Source organism: Gavia stellata, chromosome 4, assembly GCF_030936135.1.
Source record: "Gavia stellata isolate bGavSte3 chromosome 4, bGavSte3.hap2, whole genome shotgun sequence".
NCBI classification, from domain to species: Eukaryota; Metazoa; Chordata; class Aves; order Gaviiformes; family Gaviidae; genus Gavia; species Gavia stellata.
The window spans coordinates 74,693,441-74,699,843 of NC_082597.1; positions in this window are offsets into that span (position 1 = coordinate 74,693,441).

The window sequence follows — 6,403 nt, forward strand, 5'->3', positions numbered from 1 at the left end:
GGCGGCGGGCGGGACGCGGCACGGAGCGACAAGAGCAGGTGGCTCTCACCAGCGTCTCCTCGGCGGCAGAGCCGGCAACTGAGGGGGAAATTTCCACTTCGGCTCTCGATAAAGCGGCTCCACCTCCCCCCGGCTGCGGCGCGGAGCAGCCTGGGAGAGCGGGCGGGGCCCGCCGGCGCCCTGCCCGCCCGCCGCCTCCCCCGCGCCCCTCACCTGCCCGCCCGCCCGCGCCTCCCACCTGCCCGCCGCCGGAGCCCGCGGCCGGGGGGCGGCAATCGGTAAAAGCCCCTCGCGGCTGCGAAGGGGGAGCCGCCAAGGCAGCCGGTGCGGGAGAGCGGCCCTCAGCCGCCGCCCGCTCCCCGGGCCAGCGGGACGTGAAGGAATGCGGCCGGCAGCTGCCGCGGCGCCGCCCAGTCAATCGCTGGGCAAATGACCGATTTTAATCAGTCTTTGAGTTATCTGCTGCGGTTAATTTTTGTCTTTAATTTCTGTGCCAGCCTTCGTTACGCCCCCCCTTTTGTTTCCCCCGCTCCCCTGCAGGGTGTGTACCTGCGAACCGCCTTCCAGTTTCAACCAGTTGTAGTCCGACACCGTTCGTGGTCCCTTAGGGCACTGGGAAAGCACCGCGCTGCCTGCCCGCCCCGCTTCAAGCATCTTCAGAAAGATTCTCCTTCCCACGAGCAGTACGGAAAAGTTACGTCCTTTTTTTTTTTTTTTTTTCTTGTTTTGTGCTGAAAACCTTGCTGCCTGGAAGTTTTATGGGGCAGTTGAGTTATTTTCAGGAAAAAAAAAAAAAAGAAAAAAAAGCCCAGACTACACCACAGCATTTTACCAATCGAGGAAAAAAACAAAAAAAAAAAGGAACAAATTCTCTTGGGTTTTTTAGAAATGTTTTGATGCTACCCATAATATTCCTACAAGTACCTAGTTCCTGTCACACCCCGATCTTCCCATGTAGGAAACACTGAAAACTCAAGAAGTTCCTCTGTTACAAAGCAAGTTTATGAGGGTAGCCTAAAACGCAAGAACTACGCAGAATAGTGGCCAGTCTCTTCCCTGAAGAGTTGTAACTCTAAAGAGCCCCAGGTCAGGGGAAAGGGGCATAATTTATGCTCAAAATGAACAACGCCATGAAGGAAACAGCCAGTTCTACAGGTTTAGTTCTCATTAATTTCCTACAGGTTCCTCTCCAAAAGTGCAGCGCATTAGTAACCTTTCCACTGTGTCATCCACCACCACCTACTTGTGAATGTGTCTTTTTTACCAAGAATTGCTGTTGTCTTGTCACCGAAGGGTTTTGTGTGACCTCACTATGTAAGCGCATCAAAACTTCTATTCCCATTATTTCTTTTGAACACTTCACCTTATCCCAATATTTCTTCTTCGTTCACTCACCTGTATGCCTTTCCCCTCAGACAGTACTCAACATTTGGAACAGTCTGTCAACAATTTTTCAAGTAATCTCCTTGTTAAATCTTTTTTTTCTCATTCTTGGTGATCATTAATCTTAGTATTCTATCTAAACTTTGGTTCAGACCAAGTGATTAAAAACTTTGGAGCCAAGAATCTATCTATGTGAGAGTTCAATAAAGAAAATTTCCTTCTGTTGTATTTTAAATGAAAATTTAATGTTTATGGGTTGGTGTTATTAGTGTAAATATGTTATTCTATATCAATAGCCTTTTTCTATCAAGGATTTAAAGGGTAAGGATATAGGGGACTGAACCAAATTTCAAATGTCACAAAATTTCCAGATCTAAATGTATAGCTTGAGTACACTTCTAGTGGTAATATGCTTTTGGCTTTCCTTTGTTTAAATCTGTTCCCTAAAAAAAACCTCTTTCAAGTTTTTCACACACTGTGATTTTGTGTCTGCCTTTTATATACACTGACTCACCACTTTCTTAAAATCTTTCTCCATCTCACCTGATTGGACCTACCCATTTCTTCCATTAGCCGACTCCACTTTTTCTTCCTTAAATGTAAGAACATTTTTGAAGTTAAACCCTTTTTTTATTTGCGAAAAAAAAAAATCTTTAAACAAACTCACCTTTATACATTGTTCAGTCCTGTAAGTTAGTATTACCTTAGTAGGCATGCTATCACTCCATCTGATCAAGCACGTGATACATGGTGCCCTCTGCTTCTGCTTAGGCAGTTTGGTAGATGATAAACTAAGACTTATTTATGGATTAAGGGCAAAGTGACATTTTTGTTAAAATAAAATATCAAAGGTTGAATGCTCCAGCTTCCGTATGTTACTTTCAACAAGAACTGGTCTAAACACAGATTCAATCGTGCTAATGCTGAACATAATACTCCTACAACAAGCCTTCAGTTGTTAACTCTGAGAAGCCTTTCTAGCTTACCCAAGCCTGACTGAATTTCCAAAAATTGGCTGTGAGTATATTTTAAGCGTAAAGGGGGGAAGTTGGAGCAGTCACAGTGCTTAGATTGTTTGGGAATTACGGGAACTTCAGCCTACTAAATATTTATCAAACAGATGAAAGAACCAAGAACACTTTGGCAGTAGCACCTTCATCTTTCTGGTCATGGTATAAAGACACATCCTTTTTGCTTGTCCTCATGGTGCATTGTGAATTCTTAATTCCTGTTCAATAAAAGTTATAGCTTGCTACTCACCCTGTTTCCTTTCCTTTTTAACTTTTGTTTCCTGCAGATATTTGCTGTGTTCAAATCAAACCCCTTCTGGACTGGGACTCTATCTCGAGTTTCCAAGAATAGTATTTTTTTCCTTTTTAATTTTTTTTTCCTTTTTCTTTTCCTCCCTCCTGACATCTGTACCCTACAAACTGTGAAATTCATTAATAAGAACTCTAATGGGTTCCTCACAGGCTACGACGTCTTTAGGTCAGCTGTAGACTTGTTCTTAGAAAGACCTGATGTTACATGAAGTAAGGGCTCAGGAATAAAAAGAATGTGTTTTCCTCAATGCCTGATAGTTTTGTAGGTACACCATACTAAATTAAAGTCATCCTAAGGCTGACCATAGATGTACACAGTGTGGAACTGAAGAAAATAGGATGCTTGAGTTCTCCCCCAGGCCTGTGCTCTACCAGGTGGTCTGGGTACTGACTACACACAAGCCTGTCTGACCTGCTTATCCTCACTGTTCTGCCATTCTCTTTTCCTTCTTCTGCCAACCAGAAACCAGGTTGTGCCATTTCATTTATTCCTACATTTTTCACCTTGCCTTAAGGTCAGTGCTGAATGCTTTATAAGCTCTTAAAAAAAAAAAAAAGACGCAAAGGAAAGAGCAATATCAGGCTCAGAACCAGTTTTAACTTCCCAGGTGCAGTTCTCCTGGCTGCTTTCCAAACCCAGTAATTCAGTAATTGCTTCAGAAGAACTCAGTGCATAAATATGACTATAAATGGGAAATGTACCCTTTCTAGTCATAATTAATTTTAATAACATTTTGCATAGCAGAAAGTCTCAAAATACTTTCTATTTTCCTAATCTCACAAATACAAAAGTTGAGTCATCAGAAGGTTAAACCTGTCATTTTTTGAGACCAGTCAGTCAGCGGGCCTGGAAATAATTTTTGACTTCCAGTCCAGTCCTTTGATCGCAGACTTTCTTCAGCGCTTTAAAGAATGTCATCTCTGTTGATTATCCAGCATGTATTATTTGTGTCAAGGTGAATCACATCTCTGTACACATAAACTGTAATTCAACTCTTGAATTTATTTATTTATCATATCGATTTTTAAAGTGCCTGGTACCCTAGCATCCATATTGATTTACTAGCAACAACTCTCAACACACAAAGTTGATAGTTCTGTCATATGCTTATCATACTGTATAAACAGATTTCATTTTAATCTTGGTGAAGACTAGCTTGAAACATATTATTTTATAAAAATCTTGACAGTTTACAAATTTCTCTAAGATGGATACTGCTTGGTATGTTGTTGAAATGGTAAAAACCCTTCTCTTGTGTAAGTTGCTTGACAGAAGGATAAGGTTATAGCTTTTTTAAGTATATTTTGAAAGCTACATATGATAGCAGAGTAAAAGCCTCAGTGCTCACTGCAGTTTTATGGCTTAATTTTTTAGTAGCCTACGAATTAGTGACACTCATTTGACACACTCCATGTGATAACCTAGTTCCTGACTGTCCAACCCCTATTTTTTCCAACGTGGGAGTTGTGCAGTGCATAATGCAATGTAATAACAGATGTGATTACATGTGAAATAGCTTGGTGGTTTCCAGCTCTTTCAGCTTTTCAGGGTTTCACCTGGAAATCTCAGAAGTTTCTAATGGAAGTCTGGACATCTGTGCCAATAGACTTGGTTACTTCCAAGGCTCCTTCAGATGAATGCACAGATGCCTTCCCTCTGTGCTGTCCCTGGCTCTGAGTCCATGAAATGTAGGCTGAACTGCTGTGAGTAGTTACCGGGTCACAAGTCCTGCAGGAATCCTAAGCAAACTAAGCAAAATGCTTAAACATGCATGGTAATTAATCTCAGTGCAGCGAAGAGACAAAAGCTGACAAAACCTGCTTGAGTCAGTAGGACCAAATACATGCTTACGCTTAAGCAGGTGCTAAATCAAAATGAGCAGCTTAGCAAGGAATTCTGCAATTTCTCCCTGCTGGTGGGGCTAACCTGTACATTTGGTTAGGGCTAACTATAAAACATTATAGCCACTGGATATAAAGAAAGAAGAGAAAATCTTCATACTAATTGCACTACTCAAAAATACAGGTTAAGTAAAGCAGTACAAAATCATAATTAAGGCTGGCGTCTGCATTTATTTTAATAGACACATCCTTGACTAAACTTGAACTTTACATACGTCCAATGATTTACCGTATCCTGGTGTTTTTCCCAAGGGCAACAGATACACATACTGTGTAAGTACCCAAAAAGAGTCTTCCTAGGCAGATTTAGGAGGCCTTGCATGCAAGAATAAATTCACCTGTAGCAATATAAGAGGAGGAGTTGAATGACTTTTATATTTTCTGGAAATTTAAGCTTTTCTAACATTTTATTGGCTAATCAAACATCCTCCTATGAAGAAAAGTTACAAACCTCAGCACTTTGAAACGCTGTCTGTGAACAAAGACAATATCAAACGTGCATTTAAATGTTACGCAAGCTTGTAAAAGAAGCCTAGAATACTATTTCCTATTTTTAAGGTACTACCAGAATGCCATTCTGTATTCTCTAGTGAAATCTCTAATCAATTTTATAGCATAAAAAGTACGGGGGGACTTAGCTGAACTAAATTAAAACAATTAAAAAATGTGTACAGAATTATCTTGAGAGACTGAGAATGTGGTTATCACATATAAATGACTGCCAATTCACATTCAACCTGAATCAATAATAAAGAAGAAGGAAAGGCAAAAAAGGGTGGCAAAGAGAGGAGATGAGAGGGAAAAGGGGAAGGAAAGAGCAGGAAATTGTTGTGATTCTGTGCCAATGAGAAAAGAAATTACTAAACTGACTTCAGCATCTTCCTCACAAAAATACCATTCCCAACAAATTTCTTGGTAGTTTCAAGAAGTCAAGGACTGAAAAAATCATAGAAATTGCAAGCAATGGTGCTGCTTTCTCATGCTTGTATCTAATTCCTTTTCATCAAGTTGATAGATAACCAGGAGGACTCTGGGGCAACACCACTGCATCCCTTCCACAAATATTCAAGCTTGTGTACCGAGGCCTGTCTACCCAGTAGACTCCAAGCTGGATGCTCTTTTGGTGCCCCTTTGTGCATCTTTTCTCTAAGCCTTACTTCCGTCCTTGTTTATAGCCTATTTCCTACAGATTTAAGGTTAACATGACCAGACTTTGTGTCTGTTCTCCCTTAATAACTTGAGGAGGAGGGACTTTAGAATTTCACTGGGACTTTAAATCCCAAAGATAGTTTTAAATCCTAGAACTGGGAATTCCTGAACAGGTGAAAAGAATCCCTATTGTTTTTCACTGAGAGAAAGGAAAGTTGAGCTAAGCTTTTATCCATTCTCTTGCTGTATTTGCTACTTCTCAGCTGGGTAGAAGGGAGAGGTCTCTTCACTTTTGAAAGCTGCATAATCCCAGTTTCTCTGGACTAAAATTGACTAGCATAACCTAGTTTAGTATCTCCTGCTCAGACTTTGTCTCTTTCTTCTTTATTTTGATCCCCCTGCCTTGTTTCTCGTGTAGTGTTCTCATGCTTTTGTCCTTTCCTTCTGGTAGAGTGGAAGTACACAGCTCCTTAATGAAGGACGTGCACTGCGTCCAAGGAACAAGCAACAGCACCCCAAATAACTCCATGGCTCTGCAGTCATTCTCCTTTTCTGGAGCTCTTCTTTTTGTTCTATAACCTACACACTTCTTTTTGTTTGTTTGTTTGTTTGTTTTCCCCACTGCCTTTTGCTTTTAGCCGATTACT